Source organism: Sinocyclocheilus grahami, unplaced genomic scaffold, assembly GCF_001515645.1.
Source record: "Sinocyclocheilus grahami isolate Dianchi unplaced genomic scaffold, SAMN03320097.WGS_v1.1 scaffold339.1, whole genome shotgun sequence".
NCBI classification, from domain to species: Eukaryota; Metazoa; Chordata; class Actinopteri; order Cypriniformes; family Cyprinidae; genus Sinocyclocheilus; species Sinocyclocheilus grahami.
Window position 1 is genome coordinate 739,548 of NW_015505518.1, and position 18,311 is coordinate 757,858.

An 18,311-nucleotide genomic window follows, 5' to 3' on the forward strand; every position below is an offset into this window, starting at 1 on the left:
AAAAATACGGGGTGTATATTTACATTTAGTAAAAAGTGGTTGTGAAACATCAGCTCCAGTGACGCAGATGGATAAGTGCTTGACCTTGGCTTTTTGAAGCGATTGACACAGGTTCAAGCCCGCCTTTTGCCGAGCTTTTTTCCCCTCCCTTTTCAAATCTCGTATTAGCAATGGATTCTATTTACACTAAGTGAAAATAGCAGTATTTTTAGCAATATGCTATTTACACTAAGTGCAAATACCTATTTACACTATGTTAAAATAGCAGGATTTCTACTATCACGTATACTACTAGTTGCAAATAGTGGCAATTATCTGCACTTCAGTATTGTAGTACATTATAAAACAGTATGCAATAATAACGTATTGAGTGTAAATTATAATTTAAATTTAAATTATTAAATGGATGCCAACTTATTGGTACAATAAAGACCTCCCTACACCTACCCTAACCCTACCCGATACTTTACTTTCAACTTTTTGATTATTTCCTTAATTTTTATTGAAAATAAATGCCTTTACGATGTGATACGAGATTTGAAAAGGGAGGAAAAAAAGTTCGGCAAAAAGGCGGGATCGAACCCGGGTTGATCGTGCCAAAAAGCCAAGGGCAAGCGCTTATTCATCTGCGACACTGGAGCTGATATTTCACAGCCACTTTTAACTAAATGTAAATATACACTCTGTATTTTTTATTCCAGAGTAAGGGCAATTCATACAATACATTTAAACTGAGCTACTTTAATACCATCTCCAAACTTTCTTCCCTGTATACGTTGATTGACAGATATCTCGTCCAGTCAGCGGTGAGTAATCCCAAACCAATGGCGCTGTCTCCAACTATACCTGCCTCTTCCGGTTTGTCTGATTTGTCATTGTGTTTTCTGACTTGTTAATTTGTTTTTGGATTTGTCGTTGTGTTTTCTGACTTGTTAATTTGTTTTTGGATTTGTCGTTGTGTTTTCTGACTTGTTATTTTGTTTTCGAATTTGTCATTGTGTTTTCTGACTTGTTATAATGTTTTTTGAATTGTTGTTGTGCTTTCTGAATTGTTATTTTGTTTTTTAGACTTGCATTTGCGTTTGTAATTTCATTTTATTTTTTCAGAATTGAAAATTGATTTGTTCTGCACTTCTCGGCCACCGTACATTGCTGTCTCAATGTAAATCTGAATCAGGAGATTAATAAACATAATGTTAGTCAATTACTAGTGGCATGACAAACTTAAACTGTTCATGTATAAAATCTGGCCCAAACCCTACACACACTGCCCTGTACAGACGTGGCACAAGCCAAACCTTCTTTCCGTTCATTCCCCCATTGTTTCGTTCTCATTGTCTTTGTAATCCAGGACTGAGATGGCAACAGATGCAGATGGAAGCTGCTGAACAAACAGGCTGAAACTCAAGAGAAGTGGGTGGATTTTGGACTGTTTTTGTGCTTAGTGTTAACTGGAAATGTGATGGGTGTTCAAATGTTTCTCCTTCTTTTCACATCAAGCAATTTCAGTAATGACACAAAATAACAGTCACTCCAACCAAAATCAATATTCATTGGCAATCTAAATTCCTGGCCTGATGCTGTTTCTTTTATTTCATTGTGTTGTATGAAAGAATATCTGAATTATGATGAAAATGTCACTGAATTGCTCGTACTTTTAGCATTGTTTGTATTGTTTGAGATGCTGGCACAGTAATATTTCAACCCACGGGGCTGCGGTGCAGGTGTGGCAAACCCTCTTGTGTGTGCCTCACATCTGTTTTCCAACATCGCTACCTGCACCTCAACCCTATTATGGCAAACAATGACTCGCGCCGAACTCTTCCAAAGACTCACAATCCTCAGGGACAGCAAGGCATTGTGGGAGATTTAATCACTGGCTGAGGCTCATGCAGAAGAAGTCAGGTTGTTCTTTTGTGTGAGAACTGAGGCGACTTTGACATTTTGAGAAAGACTGACGTTTAGGACACATTTACATAAGGACAAAGCCTAGAGAACTGAAGAAAACGGTACAGAGAGACAGAAAATGTTAAATGTCACTTAATTGAGCTGCTCTGTGCCATCTCAAATTTTAATTGTTAGAGAGTCATGGACTTAATGGTGCTAAAGAAGATATTCCACACATAGTATCCTTATATAAGGGCAAGTGTCACTTCAATTTCTATTCACACAAGTCTATAATGTAAGAAATTATGTTTGTCACAACCTTTGTCAGGATCAGAGTTAGGTGAAATGCATTACTAATTAATTACTGTAATTTAAAAAAACAGTAGATAAAAAATAGTAATAATAATACTTTTTAGAGAGAGTAATTAGTACGGTAATCTAATTACACTGTTGAAGATGTAATTAGCTAATAATTAATTACTTTTTTAAAGTAACTTACCCAACACTGGTCAGGATAGATATGACATTACATATGTAGTATTATGTGAATGAATGATTGAAGACAAGGCTATCATTCAAAAGTTTGGGGTTGGTACATCTCAATCTCACCAAAGCTGCATTCATTTGATCAAGAATAATTTGATAACTGATCTTTTTTTTCTTCGTATGTTTGTTTTGTATGTTTTGTCACATGATCCTTCAGAAATCATGCTAATATACTATTGTGAGTTAGTTGCTTAGTTTCATATTAAAATGAATGAGAACAAACACAAAGTCCTTGATTTGATCCCAGTCATGTTTAAATGTCAAGCGCAGGTTAAAAAGTTGATTATGTAGCGTGGCCTACTTTATATTCTTGCTTAACTAAGAATACTGTTTAAGCATTCTTAAAATCAGGTTTTAAACCCCATTTGACAGAACAACACTTAGATGAAAGACAAAAGCTCTGTCTCCTTTCCATTTATGCCGCATTATGTAGCGTGGCCTACTTTATATTCTTGCTTGACTAAGAATACTGTGTTTAAGCATTCTTAAAATCAGGTTTTAAACCCCATTTGACTGAACAACACTTAGATGAAAGACAAAAGCTCTGTCTCCTTTGCATTTATGCCGCATGAGGGTTAAGGGTTGTATACTTTCGCCCTTATGAAAGTGACAAGCCAGATTTCATTCTTTAATGGGCACTGACTGCCCCTCATTGACTTACAATGGAAAGGATATAATTTTGCAGATGTTGGAGAAAAAGCTCAAATGTCAGCCTCTTATCAAACTGCCAGCACAGGGATGAATAATGGATCAGACACCTTTGTCTACTGCTGAATATTCTTACATAAATACAAAGACTCATAAAACACATAAAAGAACATCTAATTGATGTTTTAATGCACAGATCAAACGATGCAATAACTCGGCGCACAGTCCATTTTTCTTAACGACAGGCAGGTAAATGAAGAACACCTTTGTGCTCGCTCCTGTCTCTTGTGTCTGGAACAAACATCTGATTTAGCCTTGACTGCTGTCATACGTGTTTCACCTGGTTTTCGTTAACACTTGCACAGAGGCGAAAGGCTAAAGAGAGTCCAATCCACACACACATGGGGTTTTGGGGAAAGACTGAGGTGATTTTTAAGGAAGTTTGCTCACCCTTGTTTTTTCTTCCAACCCTATTTGATTTTCTGCCATGGAATACAAAATGAGATGATAAGCGACATTGCTACTCAATTCCATACAATGAAAGTGAATGGGGACAGATCATCAAAAGTAGTTCATTTGACTCAAGAGCTGTATTCTGAGGTCAAACAATAGCTTTGTGTGGAGGGGAAAAAACAAAAACAAAAAACAGTTTCATTGTATGGAAAACAGCAGCGTGAACATTCTTTGGAACATCTCTATTTGTGTTTCATATAATTAAAAATAATGTGGCTTCAGAGTGACAAGGGTAAATATAACAAGAGAACTGTCGCAGATGGAGATGAATTTCAGTGGTGGATTTTTATTTATTTATTTTCGATACGTGCTGAACATAGATGCAAATTTAGCATCTTTGGTATATTAGGCTGTATGCACTAAGCTGTACAAACATTGCATGTCCCTCTTGATGTCATTTAATATTTACCTAAATAGATTTGCTGAGTGACAGTGAGGTAGTTGTAACGGAAGAGGTCTGACGCAACAGGTTAATATATACAGTCAAGTTTATTTGGTCACAGAGAGTACGGGTTTAGGATCCAGATGATGACACGGTGAGTGTATAGTTCGTAGAACAGTTCAAAGGATATGACGAGTGGAATGATCAGAGTCCTTTCCTTTACAGGAGCTGGAATGCACACAGGAGGAGCACACACCTCAGCTCTCCGGGAATTAGGAGGAACAGGAGACACTTGGAGATGAGGAGACACTAGGAGGAACACAGGAGGTAAGTAATGCAGGTCAGTATTCAAATGGAAGCAGTAAAAAAAGTCAGAGAGTCCTCTATGTGTATACGAGATCGAACAATGAGGGTGTCTGAGGTGTGTGCTTTTATACAGGCTGGTGGATGAGGTGCTTGATTGGTGACAGGTGCAGGTGCTCAGTACTCCAGTGATAGAGATCGTTGTGATTGGGTGGTGGTGGAGCCTGGCCGATCTGTTACAGTGCCCCCTCCTCCACGGCCCGCTCCTGAGGGCCGAACACCCCGACGTCGTGGTGGCCTACCTCTGCCCCGAGGTGCCGGATGATCAGGATGGGCAGCATGGAACTCAGACAGTAAGGCAGGGTCTAATATATCGGTCCTAGGTACCCATGAGCGTTCCTCGGGTCCATATCCTTCCCAGTCTACGAGGTATTCCAGCTGACCACCATGGCGCCGGGACAGCAGAATCTCCTTCACCTTGTAGACTGACCCCTCATCCAGGATCAAGGGAAGAGGGGGTTCTTCTGTCTGGCCAGGCTCTGTGGGGAGAGAGACAGGTTCATGGTGAGGTTTAAGCAGACATATGTGAAACGTGGGATGAATTCTGTACTGTGAGGGGAGTTGGAGTTTGTAGGTGACCGGGTTTACTTGTTCCAGGATGGTGAAGGGGCCAACAAATCTGGGACTGAGCTTCCTACAGGGCAGGCGCAGTCTGATGTCCCTAGTTGACAGCCATACCTTCTGACCTGGTTGATAGGTAGGTGTTTCAGCTCTTCGAAGGTCCACGGCCATCTTCTGCCTGCGCACTGCCTGTTGGAGATGGTGGTGAGCAGCATCCCAGACCCTCTCGCTTTCCCGGAACCAGTAGTCAACCGCCGGAACATCAGAAGGTTCCCCGGACCAGGGAAACAGTGGAGGCTGGAACCCGAACACGCACTGGAAGGGAGTGAGACCAGTAGAAGGCTGTCGCAGGGAATTCTGGGCATACTCGGCCCAGCCCAGGAACTGGTTCCAGGAATCCTGGTGGCCATGGCAGAAGGTTCGCAGGAATCGCCCCACCTCTTGAATCTTCCTCTCCGTTTGACCATTCGACTGTGGATGATATCCGGACGAGAGACTTATGGTCACACCTAGGAGTTTGAAGAAAGCATTCCATACTCTTGAGATGAACTGAGGTCCCCGGTCTGAGACGATGTCTTCGGGAATGCCATAATATCGGAAGACATTGTTGAAGAGAAGTTCAGCAGTTTCCAGTGCAGTGGGGAGATCTCTGAGGGGCAGAAGACGACATGACTTTGAGAAACGATCAACTATTACCAGGATGCATGTGTTACCTTCAGAGGGTGGCAGGTCAGTGACAAAGTCCACTCCTAGGTGTGACCAGGGGCGATTTGGCACTGGTAGAGGAAGGAGTTTGCCAGATGGTAAGTGGCGCGGGGGCTTTTGGACATGGCATCCTTGCACGAACCTTCTCACGTCCCTTGCCATATTGGGCCACCAGAAGCGATCTCGTAGCAGTGAGCTGGTGTTGTTGGCCCCTTGGTGGCCAGTTCCCCGAGAAGAGTGAGCAGAGTGAATTAGTGGGGTACGTTGTGTTCGTGGTACATACTGGCATCCTGGAGGACAGCCCGGTGGATTGTTGGGAGCCATGTTTGAGGTTACTGGAGGGGAATTCCACTCAATGGGACTGACGATCATCTTTGGTGGGATGATACTCTCAGGTTCTTCTGGACCTTCCACATGAGTGTGAATACGTGACAAGGCGTCTGCCTTTACGTTTTTGGGATCAGGGCGATAAGTAATGGGAAATAACTTTCTTACTGTACAATTCTATAAGCTTGTAACATAAAATAGTATATCAAATCATTCTGTTATTTCTTTCATAACATACTTGAGAATCGTCTTTGTACAAAGTTTGGTTAAAAATACACCAATGACTGCACCTCTAAAGACCCCTCTGTCAAGCTCCTGAAGTATACAGATGACACTACAGTCATCGGTCTCATCAAGGATGGAGACGAGTCTGCTTACAGACAGGAGGTTAAAGAGCTGGCTGTCTGGTGCAGTCTTAACAACTTGGAGCTGAACACCCTCAAAACAGTGGAGATGATCGTGGACTTCAGGAGGAACCCCCCTGCACTCCCCCCACTCACCATCATGGATAGCACTGTAACGACAGTGGAGTCATTCAGGTTCCTGGGCACCACCATCTCTCAGGACCTGAAGTGGGACACTCACATTGACTCCATTGTTAAAAAGGCCCAGCAGAGGTTGTACTTCCTTCGCCAGCTGAGGAAATTCAACCTGCCACAGGAGCTGCTGAAACAGTTCTACTCAGCCGTCATCGAGTCTGTTCTGTGCACTTCAATAACTGTCTGGTTTGGTTCAGCTACAAAATCAGACATCAGAAGACTACAGAGAATGGTTCGGACTGCTGAAAGGATTATTGGTGCCCCCCTGCCTACCCTCCAAGAACTTACATCCAGAGTGAGGAAAAGGGCTCAGAAAATCACTCTGGATCCATCACATCCAAGCCATCTCCTTTTTGAACTTTTGCCATCTGGTCGGCGTTACAGAGCACCGAATACCAGGACAGCCAGGCACAAGAACAGTTTCTTTCCCCAGGCAATCTACCTCATGAACAGTTAATGTTCTCCCATTGTGCAATTAAAGTACAGTATGTGCAATAACCTTATACTTATTTATCACCCTAAACCCTAGTACATCCCTACAACTTATTTTATTTTATTATATTCCTATTCCATCTATAGCACACCTGTACATACAATTTATTCTTTTTTTTTTTTGTGGTTTATATTTATGCATGTGTATTTTATTCACATCTCACTTTTATTATCTGTGTGTTGTTGTTGTCTCAGTGTACTGGAAGCTTGTGACACTATAACAAATTCCTTGTATGTGCAAACATACTTGGCAATAAAGCTCTTTCTTCTTTCTGAAAATAGCATGAAACCTGAAAACTGATTGGTGAATTAAAAAAAATAAAACATTGTTTTTGCCTATACACGCCTTTTCATGTCTTTTTTTTTTTTAAATTTTAATAACTTAATCCTGGCTACCTCTACAAAGGACATAGAATAACGATTAAAAAAAAATTATAATAAATTCTCCATTTGTTTATTATGCTCCAACCAATCTAATAACAAAAAAAAAATTCACAAAACTTTTTTTTATTGTTATCAGGAGGATATCACTGTCGTGGATAGTTATACAGGTATATTTGTTGCTGCCGTAAAGCAATACGCCATGTTTGCGGAATTTCGTACCCACTCACCAAACTTCCCAGAACATACGTTTGTGAGTTAGAGTCATGTTGAAACTGATATTTCAAGTTAAAAACTTACATTCAGTTGCTTTAATGCATTAACTAATGTGTTACTGAATCTTTAACAAGGAAACTTTCCATTGCACAGAGGGTTCTTTAGATTGTTAAAATATTCTTGACAGTAGAAAAAAAAAGTTATTTTATATTATTTTAATTAAAATGTTAGGCTATTTGAAGAAAAGAAAAGGTTTCTTTTATGACATTGCTATGGAAAATAAGTTATTTTTAACAGTGGACCAAATATTTGTGTTCCAAAACACCAAGGTCAAATTGCACGTTTCTACACTCTCCACAAAAAGACAGCTTAACTCACCAGCTCCAGTAGAAACCTGCTGCCCTACGCCCAACTCCTGCCCTGGACCATTCAGTAGGTAGACTAGTGATCAAAATGACATGTTCTGTGGGACTGCAAGATGCCTTATCTCCTCTCTCTGAACAAACAACCATTCATTCCCCATTCTTGTGCTTGAAAAATATTGAAATATATAAATAAAACCGAGAAAGAAAGAAAGAAGGGCAGCTAGGGCACATTGCATACACCGGGTGCTCTCTTTCATTTGGTTATTGTGCAAAATAGCTGTGCAATATTTTTTTTGTCAATGGTTTACTCTAAAAGCTTTTCCCTCTGTCAGTATGAAAGGAAAGCAATAAAGGTCTTTCAATGGGCATGAATAAAACCAGGGAGAACAGAGGGGAGCCGCTGGGGGTTTGGCCGAAGGGCTTCTATTCTTTAGCTGGTAATCAAATTGAAGCTGAAATGAAATGAAGGTTTCTTATGAAAATAGCCTTTGTTGACTGGAAGGCTGGTAATTCATAAACAATGCGTAAGGCTTTTGTGAACATAATAACATATTCATGCTCTCAGAGAAAAGGAAGGAACAGGAGAGAGAGAGAGAGAGAGAGAAAGAGAGGCAGTGTGGCAGCGAATAAAGGGCTACAGAGGTTTGGCTTATGCGCGTCTCAACTACTGCCAGAGCAATAACTGATGTTACTCTGTGTCACCTCTCGCACGTTCTGTCTCACACTGTCATTTTGTCTCTTTCATAGTCTCTCTCTCTCTCTCTCTCTCTCTCTCTCTCTCTCTTTCTCAATAACTTCCTTGTCTCTGGCTTTTGGTATTTGACATGAATACCAGAGACGGGAGGTAGTGGGCAGAATAGGCAGCAGTTGCTTCAGATGAACTCTGAATTACCTGCAGAGGAGCTCAGTGCTGGATTGGAGGCAGTGTGGAGCAGCAGCAGGTTCAAATGAACGTGGTCTTCATAAAAACATCTAAACATGCATTGGATGTATTTGCTGGAATGAAGGTGAATTTCTGTGGGATAACGTTCCAGACAGGACACTCTACTTGTCAGATCACCTGGGAAGGAAAGATGAGAAAGTTTCTTCTGTCTTATCTCTGCGGAGACCAGTGGTGAGTAGGAACTGATTTTTGACAGTTGTTCACATGTCTCTGAAGTTAATGAGCAATTCAACACAAAATCCTGGGCTGCAATTATGAAACCAGTAACACATATTGCAATAACTTATTGATCTTTCTCTGTGCTGCTGTGATATAACGTCTAAAGTTGCTTTGGTCTTGACTTGACTCGGTTCCTCCAAAAAAAAAAAGAAAAAATGTTTGGTGCTTGAAAAAGTCATACTGAGGAAGTTCAAGTGGCCAGTCTGGTTCACGTACCTGCACAGTTCCACCCGATGGCTCTTTGACTGGCATGGACAGCTCTGTGATTTACATTTTAGATAAATGCGTTCATATATAATCTATTTACTATTCTTTTTAGGTAGGACACGTAGTGTGAGTTTTGCATGCATCTTTTATTTATATTAAATAATATTCTTTATTCCAATTGCATGCTCTGATGATATTAATGATCAGATATTAATGTCAATAATCAGATTTGCTTATTGTATGCCATTGCTGTATTAGTGAAACACTTGGACAACTCATACAACAACAACAGCAACCATTTTGCACATTTCTCACTGTATTTTTAAAAATATATTTATTTCTGGTTCTCTTTATTTCATTTTATTCTTGTTTTTTAAGTTTAGGCACATATCAGATATCTAAATCTTAAAGAAAAAAAATACCAATAATAAAACAGAAAATTCCATATGCTATTTTAAATTAGGGAAATGATTAATTAAATTGTTCTGATGTTTTGAGTTCTCTTGCACTTGATATATATCTCCAAAAATAAAAGAATAAAATTAAAAAAATTATGTATTATGTAGGGTTGTCTCCATAAATTAAACAGCACACCTGAATGTTGGAACATTTTGCACTTGTAATCTTTAAAATAAGCAAGAGCCCTCATTTAGCAAAGATTGGCACATAGGTCTATTTTGAGGTAAATGGCCTATTCACAGGATAACAATCATCTGCTTTCTTTTTTTTGACGGTGTGAATAATGTGAAACATAGGAAAAATATGTCAGTGACAAACAACAACTCAAAGTGAGAGTCAGTTTGAGAGAAACCCAGCCCTTCAAACAGGTGTGACATTCTCCTCCGTCCGATGGGAATGCTTCATTCTTACTTTAATAAGTAGCTGGGTTCCATCGTAGCTTTGGTGGTGAACTCTCTAAGACAGGGGTTTTAGGAGACAAAAAAAGTGTTGGTTTCTAGACAGGGCCGTCTAATGGTTTGTTTCCTTTTTATAATAGGATCAGCGTTGGTCAGGACTCAGGAAGTTGTAGGGATGAGTGCCTGAGGAAAACAGAATTAGACAGTGTGAGAGAGAAAGAAAAAGGCCAGGGAGTGTGGAATGAAAGAGAAGAAAAGGGAAAAAATGCTCAGATGAGACTGTGTAAAGCGGATTAGAGAGGTAATCTTTTCACTTGTCCCAGAGAGAATGGAGAAAATGCATGTGTGAAGCAGTGTACGTGAGAGAGAGTGTGGTTGGAAGAAATTGTACGTTTGTGGGTACATTTTAGAGCAATGTTAGCAAGTAAACAGATCATACGTACATAGTTCAATGAATCTTCTACACCAAGGATACATGTAGTAATGACATCTGAGCAATGTCTGCATCGTTCATCTGATGTCACCAACTGCAATCCTATGACGTGATCAGAGACTTGTTGGTTGATCTGGTGCAATTGCAGCTCATTTTATATAGTCAATCCAGGACTCTTCAACAGATCATATATGTATAAATTAATTTCATGTAATTAATTAAACTTCTAAATAGAATTTGCCAAGATTTAAAAAGTGAACTCTGCAAGTGGTTTCACAAAAGCCTTACATAAACATTTTAATAATACTTAAAATAAACTCCTTTTTAAGTGAGATTTGTTATAATGAAAACATTTTCTCCAAATCAAATTTAAAGATGAGATTTGTTTCAAAGCCTCATGAACTGAAGAGTGGTGCTGCATTTGACTTAAGAGAATGACCAGGAGATGGCAGTATCCTCCATGACTTGCATGTAGTGTTCTTGGAAACGTGTTTAGTAATCAGTGTCAGTTCGGAATTAGAATAAAATATAAAAAAAACCCCACTGAATCTCTTGAGGCCTTCTTTTTATATTTTAATGTCAAATATTTAATAATGGTACTTAATTAAATCAAATCAATCTTTTCAAAACTGTTAAACTTAAGTTCAAAACTTAATATGAAGAAGACACCAATTTGCTCTACAGTAATACTATATTACAATACAGGTGCATCTCAATCAATTAGAATGTCGTGGAAAAGTTCATTTATTTCAGTAATTTCACTCAAATTGTGAAACTCGTGTATTAAATAAATTCAATGCACACAGACTGAAGTAGTTTAAGTCTTTGGTTCTTTTAATTGTGAATTTGCCAAGATTTAAAAAGGGAACTCTGCAAGTGGTTTCACAAAAGCCTTACATAAACATTTTAATAATACTTAAAATAAACTAATTTTAAGTGAGATTTGTTATAATGAAAACATTTTCTCCAAATCAAATTTAAAGATGAGATTTGTTTCAAAGCCTCATGAACTGAAGAGTGGTGCTGCATTTGACTTAAGAGAATGACCAGGAGATGGCAGTATCCTCCATGACTTGCATGTAGTGTTCTTGGAAACGTGTTTAGTAATCAGTGTCAGTTCGGAATTAGAATAAAATATAAAAAAAACCCCACTGAATCTCTTGAGGCCTTCTTTTTATATTTTAATGTCAAATATTTAATAATGGTACTTAATTAAATCAAATCAATCTTTTCAAAACTGTTAAACTTAAGTTCAAAACTTAATATGAAGAAGACACCAATTTGCTCTACAGTAATACTATATTACAATACAGGTGCATCTCAATCAATTAGAATGTCGTGGAAAAGTTCATTTATTTCAGTAATTTCACTCAAATTGTGAAACTCGTGTATTAAATAAATTCAATGCACACAGACTGAAGTAGTTTAAGTCTTTGGTTCTTTTAATTGTGATGATTTTGGCTCACACTTAACAAAAAACCCACCAATTCACTATCTCATCAAATTAGAATATGGTGACATGCCAATCAGCTAATCAACTCAAAACACCTGCAAAGGTTTCCTGAGCCTTCAAAATGGTCTCTCAGTTTGGTTCACTAGGCTACACAAGCATGGGGAAGACTGCTGATCTGACAGTTGTCCACAAGACAATCATTGACACCCTTCACAAGGAGGGTAAGCCACAAACATTCATTGCCAAAGAAGCTGGCTGTTCACAGAGTGCTGTATCCAAGCATGTTAACAGAAAGTTGAGTGGAAGGAAAAAGTGTGGAAGAAAAAGATGCACAACCAACCGAGAGAACCGCAGCCTTATGAGGATTGTCAAGCAAAATCGATTCAAGAATTTGAGTGAACTTCACAAAGAATGTACTGAGGCTGGGGTCAAGGCATCAAGAGCCACCACACACAGACGTGTCACGGAATTTGGCTACAGTTGTCGTATTCCTCTTGTTAAGTCGTCAGAGGCGTCTTACCTGGGCTAAGAAGAAGAAGAACTTGACTGTTGCCCAGTGGTCCAAAGTCCTCTTTTTTTATTTTTTTTTATTTACAAGTTTTGTATTTCATTTGGAAACCAAGGTCCTAGAGTCTGGAGGAAGGGTGGAGAAGCTCATAGCCCAAGTTGCTTGAAGTCCAGTGTTAAGTTTCCACAGTCTGTGATGATTTGGGGTGCAATGTCATTTGTCCATTGTGTTTTTTGAAAACCAACGTCACTGCACCCGTTTACCAAGAAATTGTGGAGCACTTCATGCTTCCTTCTGCTGACCAGCTTTTTGAAGATGCTGATTTCATTTTCCAGCAGGATTTGGCACCGGCCCACACTGCCAAAAGCACCAAAAGTTGGTTAAATGACCATGGTGTTAGTCTGCTTGACTGGCCAGCAAACTCACCAGACCTGAACCCCATAGAGAATCTATGGGGTAGTGTCAAGAGGAAAATGAGAAACAAGAGACCAAAAAAATGCAGATGAGCTGAAGGCCACTGTCAAAGAAACCTGGGCTTCCATACCACCTCAGCAGTGCCACAAACTGATCACCTCCATGCCACGCCGAATTGAGGCAGTAATTAAAGCAAAAGGAGCCCCTACCAAGTATTGAGTACATGTACAGTAAATGAACATACTTTCCAGAAGGCCAACAATTCACTAAAAATGTTTTTTTATTGGTCTTATGAAGTATTCTAATTTGTTGAGATAGTGAATTGGTGGGTTTTTGTTAAATGTGAGCCAAAATCATCACAATTAAAAGAACCAAAGACTTAAACTACTTCAGTATGTGTGCATTGAATCAACAAACATTCATTGCCATATAAGCTGGCTGTTCACAGAGTGCTGTATCCAAGCATGTTAACAGAAAGTTGAGTGGAAGGAAACAGTGTGGAAGAAAAAGATGCACAACCAACTGAGAGAACCGCAGCCTTATGAGGATTGTCAAGCAAAATCGATTCAAGAATTTGAGTGAACTTCACAAGGAATGGACTGAGGCTGGGGTCAAGGCATCAAGAGCCGCCACACACAGACGTGTCAAGGAATTTGGCTACAGTTGTCGTATTCCTCTTGTTAAGCCACTCCTGAACCACAGACAACGTCAGAGGTGTCTTACCTGGGCTAAGGAGAAGAAGAACTGGACTGTTGCCCAGTGGTCCAAAGTCCTCTTTTCAGCTGAGAGCAAGTTTTGTATTTCATTTGGAAACCAAGGTCCTAGAGTCTGGAGGAAGGGTGGAGAAGCTCATAGCCCAAGTTGCTTGAAGTCCAGTGTTAAGTTTCCACAGTCTGTGATGATTTGGGGTGCAATGTCATCTGCTGGTGTTGGTTCATTGTGTTTTTTGAAAACCAACGTCACTGCACCCTTTTACCGAGAAATTTTGTAGCACTTCATGCTTCCTTCTGCTGACCAGCTTTTTGAATATGCTGATTTCATTTTCCAGCAGGATTTGGCACCTGCCCACACTGCCAAAAGCACCAAAAGTTGGTTAAATGACCATGGTGTTGGTGTGCTTGACTGGACAGCAAACTCACCAGACCTGTATTGTCAAGAGGAAAATGAGAAACAAGAGACCAAAAAATGTAGATGAGCTGAAGGCCACTGTCAAAGAAACCTGGGCTTCCATACCACCTCAGCAGTGCCACAAACTGATCACCTCCATGCCATGCCGAATTGAGGCAGTAATTAAAGCAGAAGGAGCCCCTACCAAGTATTGAGTGCATGTACAGTAAATTAACATACTTTCCAGAAGGCCAACAATTCACTAAAATGTTTTTTTTATTGGTCTTATGAAGTATTCTAATTTGATAAGATAGTGAATTGGTGGGTTTTTGTTAAATGTGAGCCAAAATCATTACAATTAAAAGAACCAAAGACTTAAACTACTTCAGTCTGTGTGCATTGAATTTATTTAATACACGAGTTTCACAATTTGAGTTGAATTACTGAAATAAATGAACTTTTCCATGACATTCTAATTTATTGAGATGCACCTGTATATTCCAAATGAATTTTGTAGGCTACTGTAATGTAAACATCGACCGTATAGGATGTGAATTCTAAACATTAGAGAGCTTCTTGTTTTGTAAAGAAATTTTTATAAAAGAAATCATAGTACTACCCGGTGTTAGTGTTTTAGTCGATGCTTTATGTGTGACAAAGTGCGTTTGTTGGGTCACAACCTGTAAGAACTGTCATGTCTAACCAGAAGAGGGCGCCTTTGCTCTGTCAAATATTCCTTCAGCTGAAAGCCGACAGTAGACCTGCCGCTGAACTGTTTATATCGCTAGGACACATTTCTCAATACTTGGGTCTCTTTTTCAAAACTCTTAACACAGCTCTCCTTAGCAGCTTTCAGCCTGGCAAAGAAGAAAATTTCATGTTCACGGTGCATTGCGTAAAACTACTAAACACTTCATACATCTTCTCACAGCAATCCTTTCTTCCAACACACTAGCAAAGGTTTTCAACCAACAAGCACACTTTGTTACTCATAAAACAATGACCTAAAAACACTAACAACATGTTGAATTACACAGTGTTTTCTTTTGTACAATGTATTTAATTCACTGCAGTATTTGTTACTTGGTCCATGTAACATTACAGTACAAAATTATTCATAATGTCTCATTTTGTAAAGATGATAATGAAATTGAAAGACTACATCTAATTGTTTTTAGATTTGCAATATATTTCAAGATTTTATTACTGTGAAAATGTGGCAAGTTGGTGTCAATCAGTTTTGAACTTAGGATTTGAAAAGAGTATACACGTGCATATTTGCCTGGCTGTGTCTGAGTGAGAAAATAATTCATATAATTTGAAAGATGTAATCATTGAATGCATTTTGTGCCAAAGCAATGGAAAAGGTTTAGTCAGGTCAAGTCACCTTTATTTCTATAGCACTTTCTACAAAAATACAGATTGTGTCAAAGCAGCTCCACAGAAATAAACAGGAAATAGCAGAAGCAATTATGGAAACTCAGCTCTTCAGATTCTGCTGTAAAGTAGCATTATAAGACAATAGTGTCGATATGTAGCTCAAGTTAGTTCAGATCAATAACAGTGTGAAGTTAATCGATCAGCTATAGGCAGTTCTACAATAGGCAGCAATGTTATTATTCAGTTCGAGTCAGGTCAATGTTGATTCAATTAGGTTCAGTACCATTGTCGATGACGCAAGATGTGATTCAGTTGTAAAGCAGCTCTACAGAAGGTGATAGTGCCATCATTCAGCTTAATTCAGTTCAAGTTTTGTGCTTATCTAATGGTGTCAGTGAATGCAGTCATATTTAAAAAATAATCATTAAAAAAAAATTACTGAAAGTTAAAGGGGTCATATGATGCAATTTCAAATTTTCCTTTCTCTTTGGAGTGTTACAAGCTGTTTGTGCACAGATAAGATCCCTGAAGTTGCAAAGACTAAAGTCTCAAACCCAAAGAGATATTCTTTATAAAAGTTAAGACTTGTCCACACCCTCCTAAAACGCCTCATTTAAACACGCCCCCACATGTCTATGTAACTGTGTGGGAAGATTTGCATTACACCGCCCAAATGTTCATGCAAAGAAAGAAGGCGTAACTTTGATTCTCGCTGTAGTATTGTTGCCAATCGTTTTGTATGTTTTTTATATTTAAAGAATTTGCCACTGACGATTCAAATGCGAGTTTTGAGCAGTGTAGAGAAGCGCTTGTTGTTTGTCATTTCTCCGATCACAAATGCAGACATGGTTTTATGTTTATGCGGCGCGATACACAACGCAACGCATAAAAAGACAGTATAAGTCATTATAATCAGTAATTATGTCCCCACTGGATGCAACAAATGCCTCATTTGTAATGGGTTTTATTGGTGTTGTCTCATCGCGCCGGGACACGGCATCACAATATGGTAAGGGGGGTAACATTTCCTTCACATGCTTGAGGTATTCAGCCAATCACAACGCACTGGATAGCTGGCCAATCAGAGCACACCTCGCTTTTCAGACCGATGAGCTTTGTAAAAATCAATGCGTTTCAGAAAGGCGGGGCATAGAGGAGAAACAATAATGTACAGTATGTGGAAAATGTGTTTTTTTAACCTTAAACCACATTAACACATTGCATTACACCAAATACACAACATAATGTTCTTTTTAGCAATGTCATATGACCCCTTTAAGTGTGACCACAACTAAGCATCTTTAGTGATAAACATCTTTAGTGATTAACTTTTAGCTCAGAACTTTTGGTCTACACTGAAAATTTTAGTAACCAGCAAAATTGTAATTGTCATTGTAATTGTCAAATTTTGAAAAGTGAACATGTTTGAAAGTGTTTTTATCACCAACAAGATAGTAAATAAGGACTCATCACATGGACGAATTTTTAAGTGTCTTAAAATTAAGGACAGACCTTTATTTAAATATTAAAAATACTATTTTAAAAATTCCAGAGGGAACCCATAGAGAATTGGCCTTCTGGGTTGGCTTGCTAACTGACCTCATGACTGTTCAGCTCTATTCACTCTGTTAGAAATTAGAAATTCATTAAAATTTTGTTAGAATGTTCCTCAGGAATTGCCACTTGCACAGAATTCCTTCTTGGTGACATTGGCTGTTTAAAGCAGAACATGTATGTACGCCATCAATAATTCAATTACCTATTTGGTAGCACACCTCTATATAGGCCCATGCATACTCAAATAAATAACCAGAACCTCACTGTGCAGATTTCAAATGCAATGCTAATAATACCACGACTTACTGCAGCACACGCTACATGGTGTCTATTGTGACATGCAGCACGGAAAGTACAGGCGCGGGAAGAGCGAGTGCAGCGCTCCATTGAATGCCACAGATCTGGCCGCCATCAGACGTCCTACTATTTTATACATTGTGCGCAAATGCAAGAGCTGTAAACAGATTACTGTTAACAAGTCTCCAACTGGTCCGATGTCACCGCAGCCATCCAGTGCCGTCTAGCAGAGTTAGACGTTTTTATTACTGTGGGTGAAACCCACAATACGACCCGAGTGCATTTGTTTTCGACAGACGTTCTGGCTTGAATTGCATGTGCAAAAAGGTGCTTTATAGCGGACCACAGCAGGAGCAAACAGCACAGTACTTTTAGCACAATTATACCCACGGACAGCCGCCTGGCTGATCTGTAGATCTAGCACAATTAGCTGATCTGTGTGGGTTTTCCACATCCACCCCTGGGTTTACTGGAAGGGTTAAAAACGGGCAGGAATGAACAGGCCTACTGAAGTTTAAATGCCGTCTGTGAACTGCCTGTGAATTCCTGCACCATCTCGGCTCTTTTCCATGTTCTGTTTTTGATTGCCTGACAACACGTGGCAGTTAGAAAGGGACAATGGAGAGGAGAACGAAAGAAACTCTTAAAACTGAGATGTGACCAACCACTGAGCCTCTTAAACCAGGTTGGAGAAATGGCCGTGACACAGCATGCCCCAAACTCCACCATCGGTTGTCATGACAGCCACTGGTGCCCGCTCTGCCTTTTCAGCCCCCACACTTCCTGCTTAAAAGTACAGCCCCACCCCCAGTTTTGTGAATGCAATAGGGACAGGTATCTAAATGTCAAATGTTTAGTCACTATTATTCAAATTCCACATGTATTTTAGTTTGTGCTAATTTCGTAAGATCTTGTAGTATAATATATTATTACTATTATTATAGTTATGATAACTTAGTTATATATATTTATAAAAATAATTTTGCACAAATATATGTAATACATGAAGGC